Source organism: Poecilia mexicana, unplaced genomic scaffold (assembly GCF_051168715.1).
Source record: "Poecilia mexicana isolate PSO_F unplaced genomic scaffold, ASM5116871v1 scaffold_21, whole genome shotgun sequence".
In the NCBI taxonomy this organism is placed as follows: Eukaryota; Metazoa; Chordata; class Actinopteri; order Cyprinodontiformes; family Poeciliidae; genus Poecilia; species Poecilia mexicana.
In genome coordinates, this window is record NW_028263390.1 from 7,197,582 (window position 1) to 7,224,304 (window position 26,723).

Here is a 26,723-nt window from a genome sequence, read left to right on the forward strand (position 1 = left end):
TCAATCTTGCGTGATGGTTGTTGTGCAACAAGCCTTTGCGAGTCCTGTCCTCTAGCAACGGCTCCACCCTGGATTTCTCTCTCTCCTCCTTTGCAACCCTCTGCGTTTGGGAGAGGAGTTCATTGGAGGCGGTCATATTGTTTCTGCAAGGTCAGACTTTTTTCCGGGTATTTTTGCGGCCTCCTGTTTGCACACCTGGCGGAATTGTGAAAGTTTGTCTTGGGTCATGTGTGTTTACCCACCCCTGAGGCCCCAGAGGTGACCCCCGTCATGCCAACAACCGGAGAGGCCAGCACTTCGCGTGTGGCAATTTCCAAAGTGGCCGGGCTTGGAGCCGGGCCACGCTGCCTGCGCTGCCTTTCAGCTACCCGGCCCCACTCTGGCTGCGCCGGAGCCGAAAACAGGGGCGGGGGGAAGGTTGCGGGGGCTTTCTGGGACGAGGCGGAGGGGAGGTGTGGGGGACTTGTTGGCAGGGCCCTGCAATGTTTTCAGAAGCACAGACTTCTGGCAGCATCACTCAATGTGATGGAGAAAAATGCCTGATGCTAATGAAAGCCAGCAGTGTGTCTCTCCAATTGGACGACAACCCGAAACGCATTATGTAACTGAGATACCGTAAACATTTCAAAATTTTCTCTCAACAAATTATCAGTGTTTATTTTTTGTTGTTTCTTTTCTTTTTTTTTTTTTTTTGGTTCCAGGATATATCTGATATTTCTGTGTAACTGAAGGGACCTGAATGTGGGGTGCACTTATTATGTATATATTAAGGGAATTTGGACTATTATGTTTCCCTAATTTGAACAGGAGAGTTAGAATATTTCAGTAAGTTTTCAAGGTGTGACTGTAGAAAGAAAAAGTATGAGCTCCAGATGTTGCTACAAGAAAAGGAGGTTTTAAGTGAGAAGCCAACATAAAGTAGTACATAACTTCAAAACAACAAGGAAAGTGTAGGAGGAGGTTAAAGAATGCAAAAATGTTCTTGCTTTTTTACTCAACTCTTTTGACTCAATCCATCGTCTGACAACTGAAAGCGTATGGCAAAGCGATTAAGACAAGGCTGTCCACTTAACCAATGAAAGCTTAAATCAGAGCAGCAACCGTGGTAATTCTGGGAACACCTTAGGGATCCAAAGCTCAAGTTTGGTTGACGGGGCAACTATTTGTTGAGAGGCAACAGCTGAAAAGAAGGCCATAAGGTCTTCTGTTTGTGCTGTGATGACACGAGACCAAAACTGACATTTTCTGACCTTCACGCGTCGTTTTGAACATCGCCGTAGAGGAACATCGCCGTAGAGGAACACGGTGGTGACAGCACCGTTCAGTGGGGATGGTTTTCTGTGCTTCTGACATGAAAGTCTGTTTGTGTAGGATTGAGCAAAACACGTGACGGTCTTAAAAAAGAAAAACGTGTTGGCGGCTTAAAAATGTGGAAAAATCATGTCTCGCTTTTCTTCCACTTCACAATTATGCTCTACTTTGCGTTTTTCTGATAGAATAAAATCCCAACGCATGCACTGAACACTGTGGTTGAAACATGACAAAATGTCAGAATGATATATTTTACATAGGAGGAGTTCCTGGAAGTAAAACATGCACAAAAGTCCTGTCAGAGAAATGCAAACAGTGCCGTAATTACCTAATGGTAAATGGTACTCTCTCTCGCTTATGTTTTAACTACCCAGTCTCTGGCCCGAGCCCAATGCTGCATCTACAGTATATGTGTTATGCAAATATTTATCTTGTTCAGGAATATGAAGCTTCTACTGAGATGGGAATTGGGCTGAGATGATTTAAACGGCACACCAGCGAAACCGTCTCGGGTGCCAAAGTTTTGCTCTTATGGTGGTCTTCTCTCCTCCATCAGACGCCCAGAGGGTCGTTAGGGAGACCACGAGATGCCGTGATTCAAGACCCACTGAGGGGACATGAAAGCGTGCGGAAGATGGAAGGGTCCACACGGCAATTACTGCTCATCAAGGCAAATTTTCAAAGGGTGACTAAAATTCTTGAAAGTCTTGCATACGAAAGATTTACAGTTTTTCCTCTTGGTGTCCTCCCTAAAGAGTAAGGGTGTGGATGCAGCAATTTTTATGCGCGCACACTCATCATCGCGTTCGTTACTGCCTAACAAACGATGCGCTCTTCTTCACTGAGGGTAGACTCTTCGGCGGTGGGGTCTTTTCAGGATGAAGCTTATCAAAAGTTTCGCCGAAAAGACACACATTCCACCCGGTCCACTGTGTCGAGCGTTGCTCAAGCAAAGCAAGAGCAATTCAATCCCACTGAAATAACAGAAACGAGACCTAAAAGAAAAAGCCTGGTTCAGTCGTCTTTATTTAGAAATCTAAATATCCTCCTGGTTCCCTTTTGATCAACAGAACAGCATTGAAGGTCAAGATTTTCCTGCAAAATAAATGAGCCAGTTTTCACTCAAAAAAGAAATCAAAGAAATGATTTTTTTCTGTTAAAGCTGGAAGATTCTTTGCTGTATTTGGGAAGAGAAGACGTTTCTAACTTTAGCACTTGAGGGAGAAGTTTATGAAATGTTTCAGTGTATTCTTTCTTGCTGTTCCACCCCAGAAATAGATATTTCTAGAAGGTTCTGTCATAAAATCTATGATGAGAATATCAGCTGTTCTCCACGCAGAGACAATAGACACATGTAGATGACATGATGCAAGCAAACAGGGAGCTGCTGCTGTTTAAGCTTAAGTCCAGCACATTTGTTCAAAAAAGGAAATTGGCTGCGGAAACTCATTGGCTTACAGTATGGGTATTATACAAAATGATAGATGGCTAGCTAACATACAAAAAAAAAAAAAAAGAATGTCTGGAGATGAGCTTGGTAAATATTCAAAAACATTTTATCCAGAAGGGAAATGAAATGTTGTCATAACTCATAAGATTCAAGTATCTACAGAGAGTCATCGTGGACGGTGAGGCTGCGGGCAGGAAGGATCTCTGGTAGCAGTCAGTGTTGCATCAAATCTGAAAAAGCTTCTTATTCTGCTGCTATATCACAGACTCACAACTGTCATGACATGTTAACAGCTCAATTTCCAGGCAGCAAAGATAATTACACAGGATAACACCATCGGTTGCTGGCAGTTACTGCTAACCCTATTCATTTGCTTTTGCCACTCTTATTTAAATCTGTGTGTGATTGAATTGCTAGGAAGAAGCAGAGAGAGACATTGGATAAATGGAAGAGATGGTTTGAACTTCCTCCTTCATTCTACTGTTTAGTCTTGCTCTGCATCAATAATGGATACTTTTCCCATTTTTCAGAGTTGAAAAAATCAGAATCAGTGATGTGCATAGATATCAGTTTCCATACCTTAAGACAGAATGTTTCCTGTCCTCATTTGGTTTACGCAAATTTTATTTTTATGTAGAAAAAATAAAAGCATGCATTCACTCAATCCTATTTGGTACTGCAGCAAAGACAACAAAAGCGAAAGAAGAATTTTTGAATGGAGAAGAAAAACATACAAGAAAAATGACTTTCAAACATCACTGTCTGTTTAGGAATTGAAGGACCAATGACCTGAAATGTACATTTGTCACATTTGTCAACATGATCCAAATCTGCAAAAAAAAAAAAAAAAAAAAAAAAATCTGGTTGCTGAGCAATTTCTGCATTTTCATAATTTCAATAAAGAAAGAAAAATGTTTCATCAAAGCATAATAAATGGAAAAAAGTCAGTATGTCTACGTCTACATTACAAAATATTAGTTAATTCAACGGCTTCCTTCACTTAGTATTGAAGTCAAATGCAAATTTTCTTTGGTCAAATCTGCCACAGAATTAGCATGACACTGACTCACGCCAAAAGTTTAGAAAGCGTTACTCATGGGTCACGATTTCGGTTTCAAAAAATACATTTGTGAACATTTGCTGAAACGTTCCTGCACAGTGTAATGTGGGTGGCCCTGATAAATGGCATCTGACTTTTAGAAACGCTTGTGTTCATAACAGTCATTACATCAGTGTTCCCTGACGGTGGTTCTTATTATAACAGACGGGATTATGTGAAAGGCCATGACGTTTATGTCGAATCTGTTGCACTTAATTAAAACGGAATGGTGGACTTAGGAGCGGGCTTTTTCACAGGAAACGTTGCCCGATTCACAAATATCTTTTCTCTTCTTACGCAACCGCAGCGAGTGTGACTTGATTACAGAATCTCCTCGTTTTATTTATTTCAAATGAAAGGAAACCTCAAAAGGAAAACGGAGATTGATGTAACATTAAAGCGAAGCGTTCAAAATCCCCCTGCATGAGCTTGTCTTGGACGGTTCAGTTTTGCAGAATGGAAAAAAAGAAAGATTTTATACCGTCTTCTCTATTTTTTTATTCTGAGAGCTAAATTGCCACATAGAGGGATTTCAAAGCTTTAAACAGGAAAAGTGTGGAAATAAAAAAGCTGACAACTTAAACGCTGAGCTTGATTCTCAGTCCAAAAAAAGTCTACCTAAGAGAAGGTCTCACTCACTCAGGAGGAGAACAGACGGACAGACACAAGCAGATGCTCTTGATGTGTCACTTGGTTGCATGAACGCAAGTGATTCACTTCTTGCTAACAAACGCCTTCACTTTCATTCCAATTTACCGTCAAGACAGCTGCGAAATTAAATATCACCAGAGCAGATAAAGGCGCTCTCGGAGCCAAATGACTGCACACTTTTTGAAGGCATGACCAGCTCTCGGGACGGCTGCCAAAGGAGGGAGATCCTCCGCTAAGCGATATGATATCACTTAATCCGGCTCTTATTCCCTGAAGGCTCCAGCCCACGTCGCCGGCGCTCAGCTGTGATGACTTGGCTTTCTGCTGATGAAAGAGAGCCGAGGCCCATTAAACCGAGGACTCAATGGCTCATCTGAGTAACACAGAACAGGCACACGAGTGAAGGAGCGCATGTATGCACGAGGCGCAAAGTAGAGAGGAAAACAGCTGACTGACATACACGGGACAGACATGGAGCAATTTGTTAGTATGCGGGTATAGCTGCAGTCATTTCATGTATTGCTGAATGCGTTTAGTGTGAGATGGCTCAAACAAACTGTGAACTTAAATTGCTTCTTGTGTATTTATTGTTTTTTAAGAGAGATGCTAAAGTAGTTGAGACAGATGTGTCGATACACCTAAGCGAGACTTAACTCTTACATTACAGTTAGATTGGAAATTAAATATTCAACATTATTTATCAAGTACCAATTCTAAGAGCACCACATCGAAAAGAGACTGACAGACGTCTGGAATGAAGATTAAAATTGATGTTGCAGGTGGCCGCAAGTGGTGTGAAAGGTTCCGGTCGGCCACCCATCAATTCTGCAAGTCTATGATACATTTGGCCAGGCTCAATGTAACTCCGATTTAAGTTGTTTTCACCACCAGGAGACCAAAATTGAGTTTGTTACATTTTCATCGGGTGCGGTTGGCTTTCACCTTGCGCTGTGTCAAACGATCCAAATCCTTTGAAAACCTCTTCACAACCCGCCTGTGGTGGCGCTACACCAAGAAGCACTGAAGGGAACAACCTGGAAACCTCCAAAGAAGACACTGAACACAACTTCATTCACAAAATGTAAACAAAAATGGAGCGGTGTCATGTTATTTCTTCTTCTAGCATGTTTGCTTTGGTAGTATTTACCCAGAATGCCCTGCGCTGTAGTCTGCTTCGTGCTTTTGGAGCGGTCTCTGGTCTGCTTGTATCCACACTTTGAATCATGCCAGAGTTCACTTCAAAGGAAAAGCGATCTAGGTTTCTAGGTGGACCAGAGTTCACTTTATTGGTCCGCATCAGTTTGATTATGCGTTCACACATCCCCAACTGAACCGGACTTTCACAACAAACGAACTAGTTTGATTAAAGCGCACTAAGCAGGGCTGGTGTGAATGTACCAGCATTAAAAATTTGTCACAAATTTGACCTCCTTGACGGAAGCTGAAGCCACTTCCTGTCTGGTGGCAAAGGATTAATGAAGACTTCAGCATTTTGAAAAGGTTTTTGGAAAGTATGTATTATTAGAGGAAGCTAAAAGCTAAAGTGATTAATTGACCATACCGATGTGTTGAACATTCGTCCACAAGGAAACAAAAAAATTTGGTGTATCTCATGAACAACCATGGTGGAGTCAGGGTGTTAACTAATTATATTGGTAGGTTAACGGTGAAATTGCAGGTGGGGGAAGAAGTAGCAGCTATGGCAGGTGGGTTAATTGTGGGTTAGCAGCTTTTCCAGATGGAATACTGAACAGGGCAATTGATGCCAGTGGGTTAATTAGTAAGTAGGTCCTACATTATTAGGCCACAAAACACTGAGAGTACACTGATGGTAACCCAAGGTGAGCACCACGATTTCACCAAGGCACACAAAGATACTAGAACTTAGCAACAGACCATAACTTGGAACACATAGAAGATAGAAACCTCCAATCTGCCACCATTGGATCAACTCAAAAAGGACATGAATACTAAGGGTTACCAACAAGCTTTTGTCAGTTTCAGATTGTCTTACTTTTTTTTGATTATTTTGGACAAAACTGGTGTGGAGAGATCTACTTTCTCCCCAGTACGAGACAATACAAATACAAAAACTGCACTGGAATTTTACTGAGAAATCCCTTTTTGTTCCTATTTGACCAGTCTTCTCCTTTTCTGAGGAGACAGTGCATCAGTGGCACCGTATGAGGCATTAATGACAACCCTAAATCTGAATGGGACACAGATGTTCAGCTAAACAAAATGAATAGTAAGAGTTGACGGGTGCTCGTCCACAAGGCTCATGTACTTCAACGCGGAGAGACATGTTGACCCTCAAACCAGTCAACACAAAAATCGTATACTGTAGTTCCAGTCAAGAGTCTTTGTTTACGCTTTTTTAAACCATTTGATTTCAATAAATTTACTAGTCTAGGACTTAATGAATCCAATGTAAAAAAAAAAAAATGTTTTAACAAATGTACTTCTTTCAGGACACCGTAAAGATCTTTTGACAAACAAAAATAATATAAAAAGAGAGCTGCAGCTTGGAGCAGGGAGTCTTTTGGTAAACACTCCTCCAGGAAAAATGGTTAGTACATTAACCATGAATTACATCTGGCTGGAACTTCACGATCCCTGTCCCTTCATTTCCTGTGTTCTCTCTGGTAAATTTACAGTTACTATTAAGTTAAATATTGATTTTTAAACGGAATGGCTACTTTTTACAACACGTGATGACACCACAGACTTCAAAGCAACATGATTATATCAACCACTTCTCTCCTCACTTGCATCTGATTTATTAAAATTCCAAATGTGCAGGAAATCTACTGTGGCTCATTTAAAAGTTGAAAGACTTGTTTCAGCTGGCAGTTTCCTCTAACTTCCGGACTCTATAGGTCAGTAAACTTACCGGAGCCGTTCCTGCATATTGGGCACACGTGTTATGCCACACATCAGGGACTGACATTTAATGTTTGGGGTTTTTTTGTGCTTTTTTTTTTTTTTTTTTACCTCTATACTTCCACCCCCTCCTTTCTCTAGTCCCCATCTCTTTGGCTTCCCTCACCTCTCTGTTCTGCCCTCCTCTCCTGCTTTGTATTTCTCTCTTCTTCCCTCGGGTAGTGATTGTGATGGAGAGGTTAATCCAGCCTGCATATGGTTGCCATTGGCAGCAGATCTCCCCATTAAGGCGGACGGACAGTGCGGGCTAATCACGATCTTTGATCCTCGACGAAACCCTCTGCTCGCGTGGCTCTGATTTTCCCGCATGACTGCCACGTTGAAAACGAGGAGGCCTCACTGCTCTGGAAGTCATTTTGTTCTTATTACTTAAGCCTCAGCGTATCCCCATTGTCTTTGCTAGCATTGGAAATGACTGGAGGCTGTGCTTCTGTGCAGTGTGGGTATTTCCTCAAACTGAGATGCTTTGTTGGCCAACTTTGTGCCTTTTCGCCTCCTTTTCGTGGCAGCCAGCGTTTGATGAGAGCTTTAATTTGATGTTGTTAAGGTTGCATGGTTTCAGCTTTGCTATTTCTTTTAATAGTGCTTTTTTTCCCATGCAAACTCACAGCCTGTTGGGTGACGTCCTAAAATGGTCTCCAGATTTATTGGGGAGCTTTTTTGTTACCCGAGCCAAAGCAAGAACATTACTCAGCAGCAATTACTACAGCAGTTGACAGGGTTGCTGTTTGCCACAGCCTACGCACATCCAAGCGTCAAGGTGTGCTGTGACTTAGTAGTGCTGCACTTTTGAAAAACGCGCAATTACAGCTTATGAGCTTGGATTTGTGACTGCCTCATCTTGGCGAGGCTGTAACAACACACCAGCCAAGCTCTGGATTGTCACCAGGACAATCACTAACACCTCAGCGGTAATTAGAGTAAAACCTAGAGAGGGGGCATCAGTCATGTCCGTGTCTCAGTGACTCATGACCCCCTTAGTGTTGCCGCACACACACAAAAGCATCAATACGCACACGCACGCACACACACACACACACACACGCACACACACACACAAACGTGCGACTCACACACGGGTTTCGCCTACAGACACGTGGAACCAGTCAGCGGACAGTGAGCCTTAGCTGCTCTTAAGTTAGATGTAGAAGCTTTGAATGGATGATCTGTTTACAGGGAGAAGAAAGGCGTGCTATCAGGTTGCCAGATCTGGAATACATTCGTGCTGATGCGACTCCCATTGTCAGACGAAACTGCGGATCTATTTGATGTACAACAGATGATTCATGGTATCTGGACAAAGACTCAAACAGGAAGATCTGTGAAATGTGCCTAACAACAGGCATTATCAGAGCCATTACCTCAGATCCCCGAGATATACAGTCACCAGACCCGCTTTTGAGTGTACCTGGTCATTGCTTGTTAACAAAAATAGAAAATGAGTTGCCACATGGCGGCAACACAATACAGGACTTGCTCAAACCGAGCAAGTGACATTGACTGATGGGTGACCAGATCAGCTTATAAAAATATAAGATACTGGTAACCCACACACACAATACTTTACACACTACAAAAACACAAAATCTTAGAGTGTTTGTGGTCTAGTTTCTAGTGCAAAAATCTTACTAGACAAAACAAACTTACAAGTAATTTTTTGCAAAATATAGGATATATATATAATATATAGTTTTAGGTCAGTAATTCCTTAAAAAAATGAACAAAGACAATGAGTTAAAAGACTAATATTTAAATTCATGTTGTGTATATTAAGATGTTGTTGTTTTATTGCCGGGCAATTTCAAGTTAGGTGGTCCATGACTGTTTGTTAAATGGCTTAAGTGGTCCTCCGGCTGAAAAAGTTTGCGACACTGCCATAAATGGATGTTGTTGTTTTTTCCTTTCTTTTTTTTTTTTTTTTTTTTTTGCTATTCTCGGCACTGCAAAATTCACATAAAAACCATACCTCTGGTTTTCACACCGCCAAAACAAAATCTTACCAAGCATTTGCGGTCTAGTTTCTTGTGCAAATATCTTAGTAGACAAAACTAACTTACAATTAACTTTTTAGCAAGCTATACGAGCTTGACTAAAGTCAATAATTTCTTAATGTTGACTTTTGAGAAAGTACTCGTTTAGGTGGCAGATTACTTCACACAAGATGGGGAAAATGTCTTATTAGTCAGCGTGTGTCGCAGCGCTGCTCTCCTCTTCACCTTCATATCGCATTCAGCAAAACCGCAGACCAAAATCTGCACGTATCGTAATAATGTTGAAAAACAAAAGTTCTGAAACTCACCCTGTGAAATTGCCTGTACCTTCAGATTTTCTCTTGAATGATCCGGTTTTTAGCCATTTATCCATTACCATTTTTAAACGCAATCCTTTGGTAAGCTAACTTTATGCCTCACACGTGGAGCTAACGTTGCGGGATGCGGTATTGTTTATATGCAGTACCCCACTGACCACTAGGGGGCGCCCGCAGACCACCAGTAGTCCCACCATTAGATAAAGACTGATTTATGGTAATAACAACACCCTTGAGATAATAGTAACATAACAGAGACCTCTCACTACAACTGAACTACATAGAATATAATCTCTGGAAATTCAACATGTTCATCCTTGAAGCAAACAGGCTGTACAACAGCAGGAGACCACACCAGGTCCGACAGCAATCAGCGAAGGAAAACTGAGGCTACAATCCACACAAGTTCTCCAAAACTGGTCACTAACTGATTGCAAGAGGTCCAGTGAGTTACAATTTCATTTGCAACACTCATATCGTGGAGTGAGACTGTGATGTATCCAACATGGTTCTATCCAACCCTGTTTCAACAGACACCTACCGTACCTTTGTGACTTCAGTCTACTTATCTTCTTATAGCTACTTTAAGCAGGATAATGCAATAAAGCTTAGCTCACCCCAAACTGGTTTCTTGAACATGAACTTGATCCCCATCCAGTGCAGATTTGGACCATGGATGTAAAATTTCTTTTTAAACAAGGTTAAAATCAAACTAATAAATGAACTATGCCTCATCTTTGTAGGTCACAGCTGGAAGTTACGCCTCTTTGTTGCCGTATGTCTAGCAACGCCCTGGTGCCCGGCGTTGTAAGCCCTCTTTTTTTGTGTGTGTCAGCATCCAAAGACTCGCTTTCACTGCATCGGTTACTGAGTATTTCCAACTGCTTCGGCTAATTAAAGGGCCAATTTAAAGTCAATATTTAGACCGTAAATTCTGTTAACAAATAAAAACCAAAGCACACATAGAGCCGTACTACTATTTGTTGTGTGAGCTGAAGTTTTCCATCAAGATTACATTAAATCTTATGACAGCTTTGGTCCGAGTCACTGCTCCCTTTCACCCGGCATCCTCCTCGGAGGCCAGCAAAGTCCTGGCAGATACGCTCACCTCAGAAAGCTGGAAACAGGAGAGTTATTTGACAGCGCTGGAGTGACGGCATGTGTCAGTTTCCTTATTTCCACCTGGTTTGAGGAACACCTTTATGTGTTGCTGTGAAGTAAGTGGATATTTTCCTCAAGGATACCTCACAGCGGAGTTTGTGTGTTTCACTGGGAGCTTTCAGTGAAAGGGTTGGAAGACGGACTACGCCGTAGACAGATCTCTGGTTTAGCCCTGGGTTTTGACTTCTCCTCCCTGCTCCGGCCAAAACTATGCAGATGAACGTTTCGGAGTGTAACAAAGTGATTAACAGCTGCAAAGAATGAACGGCTGAGGCCTGCACTATTTTTTCTCGCTGGGTGGTATCCTAATGGTCTTAATAATGTTAATTCAATATTCTCACATGCTTTCTTTTTAAAGGAGTACTGTTGGGGCATTCCTAATTTTTACAGCAGCGGAGTGGGATAACAGGAGTTTGAGTACCAAAACACAGAAGGAACAGATTTTAGAACGCTTCAGTGTAGGCGTCGGCTGGTATGCGATTCTCAAGGTATGACACCCTGGAGTAAAAATACCGCAGTCTGACAGTATCTTGATGTCAACACAAAAAGTTTAAGCAAAAATGTATTGGATAATCTTACTGCCTTTCTTTACAACCGTAAAAGCAAAAAATCCAAAATTTTGGCTAAAGCAATAGAAATAGATAATAATTGATCTTATAGTTTATATATGTGTATATATATATATATATATATATATATATATATATATATATATATATATATATATATATATATATATATATAAAATGTCTTATTTATATTTTGATGCACAGAACTTGGCAAAAATATAAGAGCAGTTTTAATTTAAACATGCATTTTGAACAGAATAATATGATGCTGTTTTCCATTCTCCATTCACACACTAATGATATTAGTGATATCATTACACTAAACCAGCTAATGATATTAGCTGGTTTAGTGTAGCTGTCTACTCGATCAGCTAGCTTAATAGTTAGTGTGGTGCTCCTTTAGTTTCATAGCTGACCGGAAATATTTATAATCAGTCAAATTCCTGTTTTGTGTATTAAAAGGAAAACCATAATAACCTTTTAGCAGCCAGCTGACTGGCAGTAAGTAGCACTAAGGGATTGGGTTGGCACTTGTTAAATGCAGCACAGAAAATTCCTGTCTTATTTACTTTCTCTGGCATTTTGTTAATAATAGAACTATGATTCATGATATGGATGAAAACTTCAATAGTTTAACTGTCAAAATGACACCAGCATCCTCATGGACCCATTGACTTACATGTAAGTATAGAGGGTGATAGTTAAGGGATTAAAAAATCTGGATTTACGAAAAAAACAACAACAACAAAAGGCTAAAAAAATGACAGACTGGTGACCAGTCTGTGGTCTACCCTACTTCTTTAACAGAGATAAGCATGTATAGAAAATGAATGGATAGATGGAATACCTTGGAAAGGTTGTCAACCTTAGAGGCAACCTTTCCAGATTTAAGAGTTTCAGGGAATCATCTTAACCATCTACATGGACCGGGTTCTGGCAGTGAGAACCTTGCCTAGTATTGTGGGCTGCTCTGGAACGTCTAAGGGGTGCGGGGGATGAGGAATGCACTTGGTGGATTTTGTCCTTCAATGGGGTTCACATATGTGGGTGGCTGTTTTTGTTTGGAGTTCTGCGGTACCATTGTACCAGTCAATGGTACAAGCAGTCCACTGTCTGGTAGCAGGTTCCCTTTTATTGGGTATGGGTGCTTGAGGTGTGATTTTCTAGTTTTTGTCCATGCCTACATCTTTGGAGGGCTGCTCCAGGGCATTGTACGGGAATTGTCATTGTTTTACTTAGTTCCCTTTACTCCCTATTTTTTTACTAATCATTGTAAATTTATAAGGCTGTTCAATCTGCTGTCTAAACCCGACACTGCCTGTCATACTATTAAGTCATTCCTTCAACAAGACTTTAAGGCAGTCAGTCCTAGCGTTTTGTTTGCAAGCTGCCAGGAAATCCACACACAAAATAGAGCAGTTTCCCAGGAAGTGGGTGGCAGTGTGCATGACTCTTTGTCTTTTTCTCTTACTTTAATCAAACTGGAGTTGGGTTTTATTATATAGAGCTGAGAAATCCAGACCATATCCTGTTTTTAAAGTGTCTGGTGCGGAATGACAGTGCCCCGCTCTGCATATCAGGGCTGCTTGGTAAAGGGGCAGCATGTTTAGTCATACATTAGGATGAAGGACACTTAAATACTACCTGATGTTAGCGGGAGTACATGTGGACACAGTGGGGTTTTTTAGGCGTGCCTCAGAAAGTATGCACAATAATTTTGCCATTTACTGCGGTCTTGTGATGGTGCACTGCCGCTGTTATATTGGTTTGGAATGTACCATTCTATTTTAGAGCGAGCCCGCTCAGTGGGTTGTGGGCCATGGCGGCCACTGCCCCTCTCAGGATTTTTACAACAAAGCCCCATGTTAGGTCAAAAAAAACAAAAAAAAACAAAAAAAAAAAACAACCGATGACAGTCGCAAGTTTTGATGCAAGACATTTTTGAGGTAATTGTGTCAACATCTGTAGCGAGCTGCATCCTTTATAAAGAAATATAACTGAGCGAGCTGACAGTGAATTTCACCACAGTGTTTTCCCAAAGCCTACCCAACAAATTACTCCCAATGGGATTTCCAAGGTTTTCTAGTTCAATCCTCGAGCAGCAGGCACAGATTGATGCAAATGCGATGACTAATGTGATGAGGAAAATTATTGTTTTTATACCTCTGATTGCAATTTGACCACTATTTGTTAGAGATTGCAGGGATGTGTACGTCTGAGGAACCATCCTTATTCTGTGGCTGTCTGTAAAAGCCGTCTGCGTGAACCGTGCTCATAATTACAGAGCAGAGGAGCTGTGTTTAAACGACAATCCAGTTTGCAGTTTTTCACACAAACTGTCAGAGGCTCGACTCTGGAACGAAGCAAAAATAAGCAATATTTCTGTGAAGAGTCGCTGCCAATAGCCCCGAACAAAATAACAACTCCCCGTCCAGGCCAACTGCTGCGACTGCCCCGTTTATTTTTCTGGACAGAGTTCATCGATGGAATTTCAGAATTAACTGACAGACTTAGAAATATTTATTGAAAGGGCACCGTAGCAAAAACGAACATCCAGGGAGAAAAAAAGGTGGGGGGGAATCAAAAAGCGTCCGTCATCACTGTCAGAGGGGGGAGGAGTACGTGAGAGCACTGCAGCTGTCGTTTCATTTCCACTCATGCTAGATTAAATAAAGAGAGAGCTACAAAAAAAAAAATCTGTCTGTCTGTACTTCACATTTCCCCCGTCTCCAGGCTGCTGGCACTCCTTTTGACTTACTAGTTGTCAAACTAGGAGCGTAAAAAGATACACTATAATCATGTCTCGCCACAAGAATGAGCCAGTATTAATTAAAATAAAACATACTTCCTTGTAATTAAATATATCACCGAGATCTTATTAGTCCTGGAAAAAAAAAAAGGATAATATATATATATATATAACGTTGGATTGATTAGTTGCTGCAGAACGGCTATCTCTATAGATCTTACTGTGGAAACATGAATATTGATCCATCATGCAGGGTTGGAAATAGTAGCTGCTGTAGTTGTACTAGACTTTAAACCTCAAACGCATTTCATATGCGAGCTGGCTTTGATTTGGATTTTGAATGGGGGAATAATGGGAGGCAGACAAGCCGGGGGAGTGCAGCCACACAAAGGGAGCGTGCCTCTCCAAAGGGGGGCTGGCTGCCTGGCTGTCTCAGGGCCCTGGACTGAGGTTGAGCCTATAAGGTTGAGGTTTCACGCAAGACAGAGCTGCATGGGGATTAGTAATGAAAGGCCTGGATAGATGAGGAGAGTCAGAAGCATGTCATCCTCTCCTGAGGTCTGACCCTCACCTATGAGATTATTTTATCACAGGGAATTATCAGCAGTGCCAGAGGGGGAGGCGCCAATAAAAAAAGGGTTGATTCGCGGGCACACCGAGGCACTTTGGGGTGACACGGGGTGCTGAATGTGGGAGGCAATGGCTCGCTGAAATGAAGCTGCTGTATGCAAAGATAACGCTCGAATTTGCAGTGTGAATACATTAGGACTACAGACTCCCTTGAAGTACCACTATCCTGAAAGGCCCCTCCAATAGTAAAGCCTTCTAATTTACTGGTAGTGCACAACTGGTTGAAGGGCGTGGTTTAACTGTGCGTTAGAGTTGACTAAGAAGTGAAATTTTTCACATAAAAAAAAGGTAACACTGAAGTCATTTCCAACTCAGAGTGGGAATGTTTGAGGTTTCTCACTTATCTCTACCTCAAAAATCCAGTGCAAAGTCTTCACAACCTTCTTTAGTTACCATGTTTGCACAGCTATTTTAAAAAGTAAAAATGGAGAGAAACGCATTGTTTTTCTGTTTGTATTGCTAAGAGCAGCTGGTTAGTCACCAACTGTTTGATTAAGCAAACACTAGTTGATGAGTTTGGAAAGAGAGAACTGTTAAACAGAAGTCATTGAAGTCACCAGCTCTTCTTCCTGGTTCACATGGATTCGGTTTGGTTCATACTGGAAAGTTTGAAAATATTTCTGACTGAACTTTACATTCAGGTTAATTTGTTCATACTGCAACTTGCAAAGTATTTATACCTAAATTTCCACTGAGTTACCAAAGAGCTGCTTTCCACTGCGTGAGAGCCATCTACTTTGTTTTTACACTGTTAGCACGTCTGAACTACAGAACAGTAGCTGCACACACACACACGCACAAAATAATAGAATATCTGTAGTTTGACTGGGATGACGCAGTCTAATACAGCAGCAATAAAATTTGAACATCAACCATGGCTGATTTATTTGAAGTGCAGGGGAAGTGTTTAATATGAGACACATGGTTCCAATTGATAGTTGAAGCTCCATGCTATGAATCGCAGAACGATGTCAGATGCCTGCACAGGAATTGGTCAGTGATAAGTACATGATATAAGACAGACACAGAGTGATGCCATATGAGTCCAGTTTCAAAACTGAATGCTGACTTTCATTGCCGTGTAGTGAAGCTAAAGCACAAGCGAAGTAGGATATGTTTCCCCCCGTCCCCAAGTATAAATGTGAAGTGAAAAGAAAAACATGTTTTGAGTTGATGTTAAACTTATAAATTCTACTTTGAGCTCACATTTTATTCAGCTACATCTTTAAAAAGAGTCAAATAAAAAAAACAATAGATAAAGGATGTACACCTTTATGAAACAACTGTCACCAAAAACAAACTAAACCGCCGACTAAATGTTCTTGACACTGCCCCCAAGTGGTAACAAAGTAACAAACATTTGTACGAAATGTTAGCATCTAGAGTTTTACAGTCGCTAGTTGCTGTTTTTTTGCACATTAGAAAAAGAAATAAAGGTCTACTCTATGTAGTACATTAAACTCTTACCACTAAGAGTACGTTTTTTAACTCATGTGTTTGTTAAAAGACCAGGATACAGTTTTAGCAAGTTTTCAGTTTCACACCAAAGACTCAACATGACAAATTCTCTTCAGTGCAACTCTGATTCATAGTTGCCCACATTCACACCTGGTAGCTGTAAAATAAAAAAATAAATAAAATAAATAAAAAGAATCCTCAGCTGGTGGCCGCAAAGCAGCTCCGCTCCAGTGAGTAAATGTCACAGTAAGTATGAGGACCCAACCATTTCAGCTTTTCACCAACTTTCTAGCCACAAATCAGCATCTTAAATCTGTAGTTAAAGACCCAACACTTAGCTGGGGACAATGTTGTTACACTGTCTGCAGGATAGTGCAAAATCAAACCCTTCTTTTCTCATAACAGTTTATGTTTGTGTGGCTTATGTGTGCCCGGTCTCTGTGCTTTTAGGTGGAGCGAGCCAAACGTGTGGGTGGGCAGGCTGGGGGGTAATAAAGCAACAGCATGTGGGCGCCTTCAGATGAAACACTGACATGGAGCTTCCTCGCAGCGCGACAGGAACAGACTGTGATTCGTGGAGATTTTTTGTTGAGACTACTGAGAGGCATTGTCCTGGTCTTTACTGTGGAGGAACTGACTGATCAATGGCCAGTCTGCGCACTTTCAAAAATGCGCTCGTCTCTGATCCTGAACCAAAACCTTTTTTTTTTTGTGTGTGTGTGTGACTAAACAAATGGAAGACATTACCCAACTGGAGTGAGTTATAGGTTTTCCCCCTGGAAGTCGCTGGGATTTATTATATAACAAATGCTTTTATGTTTGGAGCAGAAATTAAAGTGGGAAGTCGTAAAAGTGGGTTTCCAGCATCAACCTCGATTATGCTGGTAAAGAGAAACCCCTCCACATGAGGGGTCAAGCATATGTATTTCTTTTTAAGTTTACATCGCATTGAAGCTTCCAGCTATTGGTTCAAGCAAGTGAACTCCACGGTCACGTTTTCTGTCTTCTTTAGCTCACACTGTCTTACACTATAAATTGGCCACAGGCCCTTGTGGTCAGTCATCAAATCTGCTTTAAATATTCATCCCAGCACCTCTATAATTTTTGTGTTGAACCCACACGTGTACACGCACACACACACACACACACACACACACACACTCTCCTGCAGACACACAAGCAGCAAGCACAAATTTCTATACATTTTTATAGCTTTTTGAGTAAGACAAATACTAAGAGGTAAAATAAAGCCTAAACCAAATATTTACAGAAATTGCATAGAAACAACATGATTTTTTTTTCTCAGTGTGACATAAAAAAATCTGACTTTTTTTCTTTTTTAGATCATTTAGGATTAAAAAATTTTATTTTCTAAACGCCAACATAATGAGAATTTTTTTTTCTTTATAAAGATTCAAACATTGACCCCTGCCATACAGTCTGACTTAAGGTCATCGATGTCGATGTTTTAGAGAGTATTTACCCTGACCTCACCTCAGATAGAAAATCTGTGATACTTATGTCAGGAGGGATAGGTCAAAGTTCAAGCAAGCTACAGTTAAAAGCTTCTGGAAGTATTTCCACAACGCTAAATGCTAAAACATATATATACATATTGCTCACTGATCTGGTATTTAGCAAACAAAGAAAACTGATCTATAACCAGAAAAGTTTAGTCTGATTTAAAGTGAGACATAACTATGGACCTATCATGTTATAAAAGACAGTTGCAGAATTCCAACTGTAATTGATTAATTATTTACTGATCATGGTTGAATGTGAACATAAGGCACAGAAAAAATATTTTTATTAGTCTGAACCAACCCAAAGTGAATGAGAGTAAAATGAGAAACTATTAAATATTTAAGCTGGTGAGATTAATAAAGATAAAGGTCTAATTGCAATCAGTGATAAGTTTCGCTATTTTTTTTCCTTCTTGTGTCAAAAAACGGGAAAAACAAAAACATAAGATTGCTTAATTTATCCTTTTATTTTTTTATGCATCTGTCCATTTTTTGGTGCTCATCCAGTATCAATTACAAAGAAAACAGTACATATCTCTCTGGGGAAATCCAGGACATTCCCAAACAAGCCAGTGAGTAAGAAAAACTCCAAACGGACAAACTGAAGGCTTCCTGAACAGATTCCCAAGTCCTTTCAATCCAGAGTAGCAACTCTACTTTGATGACAGACTTATCTCTCAAGCAAAGTCCTGCCACCTTACAAACAAAGCTTACTCCAGCCATCCATATTCAGCCATAGACAAGTTATAATTGGAACAAATGAATCAAGAGCTTCCTTTTCTTTCCCTCAACTTTTAATTCAACTAACAAGAGCAGACGGATCCTCAGTCCGTCTATCCGTACATCATCCTACCATCACTCGCCAAGACGCTTAAATTGCTCTGCCAAAGGCAGAGACTGAAGCTCTACCTTTCTCCTGTTGAGAACCGAGGCCTCAGACTTTCTTCATACTTTTTTATGAATGGGGCTGTTTTTAATTTTGAACTGCACTCACATGGAAAACTGACATTCCCTGCACCAAAATTTATCTCCTGTGCATACAAACATTGGTTACAGGGATAACATTTCCCACCAAAGCTTGGCTGCCAACTTTCCAGTTAAGTTTTAGAGTTTAAAGTGCTCAAATGCTGACTTATGTTTCTGTTGAATCCATACCTAGCCACAGAGTCAGCATCCAGCAGATAATTATTACCTTCATAATATTTTGCGGCCTGGAAGAGCTACTCATCTTATGTACCTGGTTGACAGAAAATGACATCACCGCATGGATTCGGGCCGCATGTTGCCGGTGGGCAACAAGCAGCTGAATGCATTGTTGCAAGTATAAAATTGGAGTTCAAATAAGGTTAAATTATGAAGACTGCATGAGACAAACGTGATGATATGCATTCGTATTTTAGCTTAAGTAGGATTTGCACAGTAAATTTAAGTCTATTAAGTAATCTGTTTCAAAACCCGAGAAACTTGTGAAGGGATGACATGACTAGGATGTCTGCATGGCAGAAAAGTGCGGTAAGATAACAACTTGGCCATGAAAGATGTGAAAGGAAGTGAAAAAAAGCATTGATGAATGGTCTGAGCTGACGTTTACTGAATTTTAGAAGCCCTACAGTTAATTGCCCTAAGTTGAGCATATCAGCGAACACGGTGGCGTCCAATTCTGGTTCTCAAGGGCCAGAGTACTGTAAGTTTTAAGACTCTCTCTGTTCATATCCAGTTGATTCATACGGTTGCGTTACCGCTACAGCAGCTTATGAGGTTCCGAGGACTGGTTATGAACAGCAGTAAAACCGGACAAACACAACAGAGAGCAGTGGTATTGGTTCAGAAGTACGGCATATACTTGCTTTATATAAAATGTATTGTAAAACTTTTTTTGGTAACACTTTATTTGAAGGGGGTTGAATAAGACTGTCATGACACTTTCATAAACATGACATAACACCTGTCAGGAACATGAATAAGCCTTCATGAATATTTATGACTGTTGTCATAAAGCGTCATTCGGTAAATTATGACACTTTTAATACAAAGTTGACATTATTCAAAATGTCTTTGTTATGACAACTCATTACTGTTTAAATTTTACCTTTAGTAACATAAAGATACCTAATTTTTAAAGTGCAATCAGTAATACTTTTAGAACAAATTGATATCAGTAATGATTTCTTGGTTAATGTCAAGATGTCATAACGACATTTTGAATAATGTCAACTTTGTATTAAGTGTAATAATTTACCGAATGATGCTTTATGACAACAGTCATAAATATTCATGAAGAGTTATTCATGTTCATGACAGGTGTTTATGACAGTGTCATGACAGTCTTATTCACCCCCATTCAAATAAAGTGTTACCCTTTTTTTATTGGAGGTGGAACCTTGAGGCTTATTACAAGTAATTTGACCAACAAAAGATTCCCAGACTTCTTTTTTTTTTAGCATTTCATTAATGCTAAACCTTATAGCTACATCATCCCACAGAGTTTGATCCCTGTGGGACATGAACTCCACCTGGGAAGACACCTGATAACTCCCCCACCGGATGCTCAAACTGAGCATTCCCCGTTTCGACATGGTGAAGGAGCAAATCCACTCTACAGTGATAGGAATGATTATAGACTAGGGCTGTAGCGATACAATAATCTCACGATATGATACGATACATATCACAATATTCAACTGACAATATGAATTGATACACTTTCATAATTTTCTGAAAGATTTTAGAGGAACAGAGTGATTTTGGTGACATTTTGTGTTCCATAGACTTGGATTTAATCAGTTTTCAGTTGGATTTAATTAACTGAAATCTGACTAAAAGCACCAACTGCACAATACCTAGCTATGATTGGACAGAGACTTAGAATATAGACCAAGCAGTAAATAGGTACTTTTATCTCACACCAAATCCATCTGTGTCTTCATTTTACCTTCATGTGTGTGGATGACATCGAGACAAGTCAAACAGAAGTTGCCAATAAACAGAGGCCTGTAAAACGTAAGGCCAGGGCCTACAGTAAACATACCCATGTTAGGATGTTAAAGAAAAGCATACAGCTGAATACCAATATCCCTGCAGCACAAGTTAAATATACCAAATTAAACTCACTATTAGACACTAGATAGGAAACCTTGTAGTTTTTAAATTCCTTGAAAACACCAAAACAAAAACTGTATCAATCTGTTTTAAAATCAATAGGTTCTGTTTCCAGCTGCTATGCAATCTCATCCAGATTGCACTGTTGCCTTCAGTATATTTCAGCTTCAGAGATACTCAAATCATCCCTGAACTGTCCCCATCCATTCTGCTACTATGGTTGGAAAAACCCTCCTTCTAATGGCAGCTTGAGTCGTAGTGAATGGCTCACAATCCGTATTAACAGTGACGGCTAACAACTTCCTCTTACACCCGAGATGATGTTTTGCCAGAAATATAATGGGTCTGACCTAAGCCCTGTTTTACCTTTTTACTAAAGTCCTTCCACACTTTTTGCTTAAACAAGCATTTTTAGCACCGAGGCTTCCTTCGGCTCTATTGTCCACAGTTTGATAAGAAGTGATATGAGGGAATTTACTGAGAATAACCCATGAACACTTTTCATTCACACTCAATTTCCTCACTTTCCAGTGAAACTGAAGTTCTTCTGTGCTGAGTTTACACTGTTGATATTATCTTTAAAGGGAAAAAATCTGCTTGTCTTTATCCTCTCGTTCAATCAATTAATTTTTATTTGCATAGCGGCATCACACACACGATAAAGTGATCAAAGTCCTTCACATGTAAAATAGGCAGAAAGAGTGAAAAAAAAAACACATAACACAAATTGTCAATCAAAATCTTAATTATGAATCACAGCTGATATTTTGACATAATTATAAAAAGATACAACAGAATATTTAAAAAGTACACAACGTCTTTTTTTTTTTCATTTAAGCAACATTATTAACGTGGTCTGACTTATGAAAACATGCAGTTGTAAAAGTGATGTTGATTTGTTTTAATAATATTTATGACTCAGTCAAACTATTAAGTGAACTACTGTGTACTTTAATATGAGCCAATGCATCCAAAGGCATCTGCCAAGCATTTTGCCTTTGATATTTATTACTTTTAGTTACTTTAGATGAAACACAATAACCCACTCAATATAGAAAAGAAAAAAAAATCAATGTGTAGGAAAAGTTTAAAACTATTAATTTTACTACTGCTCCTCAGTAATAAAAAATCATAATAATAACTCAAGCAGTTTGACTACATTAATAAACGGTCAACATCAAGGTCCTGGATTTAAAACAAGAATCTTTGTCTCTCGTGCGTCTCCCAATCAATTCCTCTCGTCTGCCGTAGAGTCTCTGTTACACCCTAAGTTCCCACTGAGTCATATTATTTCCATATTTATGTAGGCAGCAGCCCCTCCCTTTGATCTGTTGGCTTGTTCAGAGGCTGATCCTGTTATGGCTTGTTTCTGTAAATACTTTGAAGTGCTCCAGGATTAGAAGATTGTGGTCCCAATGCAAAAACAAACAGCTCTTCACACAGATTCATTTATAAGGCCCCTTAAAACATACAAAAAATCATTCAGTAACAGTAGGTGGAAGTTTACTCTGTAATTGTTGGTAATTGCGGAGACACTGTTTATGGGTCCTGACAGCGAAAGAGCCTGAGTGATTGAACTTGGAGCGCGTTTAGCCTTTGAAACCCGACATCAACCCGGGTTCACAAGAACCAACTGTCTTTCTGCTGACCGTTCGGATTGACGTTGGTAAGGAAAGAAATAAAGTCAAAATATGCCACCGTGAAACGTGGCTTACTCTCAAACCGCACATAAAAGATGACATCAGTGTGTCTTTATCATATCATTCGCTTCTCTCCTGTTTGTTAGCTCACATAAACTGTTATTTATTTTACACAAACCCTCAGCGATGCTGCTCGCATATTGTCCTACTTTGACAATCTAAATGCAAACTTATTCTGCTGTTTTTACTGAAAGGCAGCCTATGAAGACTGTGTTTATATTTGATGCACAATATGCAACAAAAGTGAACAAATTGAGTTCTTCCTTTTTGGCAATAACTTTCATAAATCAGTCTTCCAGACATTCTCCAGTTACCTCGTTCGTGATCATCATACTTTTTTTTTAGCAGAAATTATTTTAGTTTTTTTCTTTTCCTACCCAGTGAACAAGCTTTTGGATTCTAAATCAAGTTTATACAAGTGGGGCAGAAACAAGCCGCCTACATTTGCAATTAATTTGTAACGCAAGGGCACACTACGCAATCGGAGGAAGTGTCTTCAAAGCGCAACGCGCAGAAAACGAAAACGATGTCCAGAAACTGTGCAGTGGAATCAGACATATAAGTGACTGTACAGTATAAAAAATTTAAGTTTTAGCACAATGATTTTGTGATTGATTTTTTTTTTGTTTGTTTAATAATGTATTGTTTTATTTGATTTCTTGATAAGAAAAATTGAAGGACAGCTTAAAGTGCAATACAGTAAAATACAGTGGATTATAGTGTTAGATTGAGAGAGTCTATGTCAACAGAACATGCTATGGTCATGTGTGAGGCTTTTAAAAACATGTTTTATACGAGAGTTTGAAATGTGATGAGCTAAATTTTAGTTTTGCTTGGTTATATTTCACGAGCTTACAGTACAGATACACTATAGCTTAATAACACTTTTATTACTGATATTACTGTGTAGCATAAAGAAAAAAAATCATGTTGAAATATTTCATAGTTAGACTCCAATTTATGGTAAAGTAGCGATTTAAAACAAATTAATATATGACATGAAATAACTTAATCCCAAATTATACAGTGACAAATAGGTTCTTTTTGTTGCATTCCTGTAAACATGTGCTAAAAAAAAAAAGAAAATTGTAAAATGAAATATTAAAGACAAAAAGCAAAATCAACATCAAATAAATGTGTTGGGACATTTTTAACCTTGCTTACGATTAGAAAGAGTGAACATGTGTTGTGCAACAGAGGACTAAATGCAACCAACACCGGTCTACTAAAAGTTTCTTAATAAAAATCATGGTTTTATTTAACCACACTAGCTGGTGTAAACACAACATTTGTACTGTTTATATTGGCTATACTTACCTTTATTACAGCTAAAGATAAAAGCAAGAAGTGGCAGGACACACAGAGGCTTCATTGCTCTACTCATCTCTGGTGTGTTTGCAGGCCCACAGCTCCTCTCACTCCCTGCCTGGAGCATGTTCTGCACAGAAACGGCAGACGCAACTCGGCATCAAAAAGTGCCAGTTAAACTAAACAAAGTGAAAACTAAATTGCAATACTTAGTACTGTGTAATATTCAAATCAACAAAAACGTAAAACTTCGATTTAGACATTTAAAGTAAATCATATTATCATATCATCACCGATTATGCTTGATTATAAAGCACATATTTAACTCCTTGAATACTTTAAGGTGTAATGGACATCAGCATTACATACCACTGTGCAATAAACAAGAGCTACCATTGTGCTAATTAGCAACTAATGCAAAAAATAAAGCATGAAACCACTAGCATTTTCATTAGCTTAAAGCTAATTTGTCAAAACACACATATACACATATCTCTCAATAGCTTACAACATTCATCAACTCACCACATTGAGCAATACTTTAAAAAGTAAGTAAGAAGTAGCTTAAAGGTTAATTTAGCTTTCAGCAAATGATGACAGAAAACCACTTCCGAATCTCCGTCCAGCCACTTCCGGTTCGCTGTCATGTCACTTCCGGTCCGCTGTGACGCCCCCTGGTGGAATTCGAGGAGTAAATCATACAACGTCATTCAGCTCAAAAATTTCCAAGAATGTTCCCACAGTTACAAAGCATTTCTGCACCGCTCTGGCTGTCATTTACCTTTGTTTATGCTAATGTGCCATAGTTATAAATATCAAATGAGATTACCATAAGTTCAGTAACTATATTGTTTGAAACAGAAATTGTTGCAATGCATTTAAGAGTTTAAACAGATGGCAGCGAACGCTACTCCAGCATGCCAGTTCATAACATGGAGGGAGATTAATTTGTGAGGCAAAATAAATCATGGCTTTTTTCAGTTGCTGTCAGGATATTTCATCCACAATGATAAACTGCAATTTCTGAGGAAATGGAAAGCATCAGCCTCTGTGGGCGTTACCCTTAAAGGCTGGTGGAGACTCATGAGACTGAGGAAATCACAATATCACTTTGTCAGACTTATAGCTGCTAGACTTTAGCTATCACATATAAACAAAAACCAATAAGTGATTTAAGTTGGCATCTAGGGGCGACACTACTCGTATAATCTATGATGACATTTGCTAACATGGCAAATGTTGTTCAAGTGGCAAAATAAAGACTAAATGAAGACACTTCATCTCTTAATCCTTAAAAAAACTCAGTTACAACCAACAATAATAACCCACATTTCCTGACCCTTTCAAGTCGAAACTAAAAATAAAAAAAAAAAAACAAAGCCATTGAAATCAGGAATGTGAACTGGTTCCCAGTCATTATACCTAAACAGTTTCTTCTGCACTCTCTTTTATGGAAGCCTGTGAAGTGTCACACAAACACTGACCGCAGCTGTTTCATGACATTAATTTTATTGTTGTAACCCCCTCCTCCCCCATTCGTTCTTTAATTGGCTTCTGTTTGTATCCTCTTCTCATGTGGTTTGTCTACACTCAGCTTAAATGAATGTATGCACAGACTTGCCTGGAAGAAAGGGAAAGGAGGAAGGAGAAGAAGAAGAAAAAAAAACACTTGACTCGTGTAAGTTTTTCAGTGGTGGCTGCATAAATGTTGTAGGTCAGAGAAATGATCATCTTTAATTTTGAGGCTGTGAGTCTCTTGATTTTCGCTTGTTGAATGTGGGTGACCTCATCTACTTCATTGCGCTTTTCATTGCATGTTTCCTATCCTTTTGCCACTTGCTCTGTGGTATATCGCCTTCATCGTGTGGTCTCTGTCTGACCAAATCACCAAGCTGTGTAAATTGTACATTGGGACAGACAAAGGAGTAGGCTATCATTTCGGCTACTGAACGCCGTGGCACAGTTAAGGGGGAAAAAAAAACAAAAAAAAACGAAATGAATGAAACGCCTCGAATGAATGGGATAGAGTAATAATAAACATACAACCCACTATCCCTGCTCAAGTTGAATGATAATGTCCTTGTGGCTCTTCTTGAACGGGTCCCTTTACAATTCAGACGCACAAAAGGAAGGACCCATTCTGAACCTGCTTACTGTAGCACAAGATGGTTGCGTTTTCCAGTAATGTCCAAATTCAGAAGCTTTAAACAACATCTATTTACCACAACAGGCCGGGGGAAGTTTGCCATTTTTTATAGCACGCCTAACTATGTGAATAAGCAAGATAAATGCGTACTGCATAGCCAAGAGACTGTACATAGGAAGTAAAACCCGCAGATTTTATTGTGTTCCTTGGACATGTGTGACTTTACATTCCAGCTTACAACCCGAGACTTGTAAAGATAGTATAACGACAAACGCAGACAGCAACCGGAATAAAAACAAGCTGCCTTGAAAAACACGTACACACACACACACACACACACACACACACACACACACACACACACACACGCACACTCACATATGCACTGTTTTACTGGAAGAGTGAAAGAGCATTGCGCAGGGAGAAAAAAACATAGTGGGAAAAACAAGTGGGCAAAACCACTTGGGAAAAAAAACACCCCATATTATCAAGGGTGGAGATCTGCCACAAGCACATTCCTGATTTAATACTCACTTCATCCCAAGCTATTTCAATATTGGTAAATACTGTAGCGCATCCACATCGCTGCAGAGCTGGGGGGGATTGCGCTGCACCCAG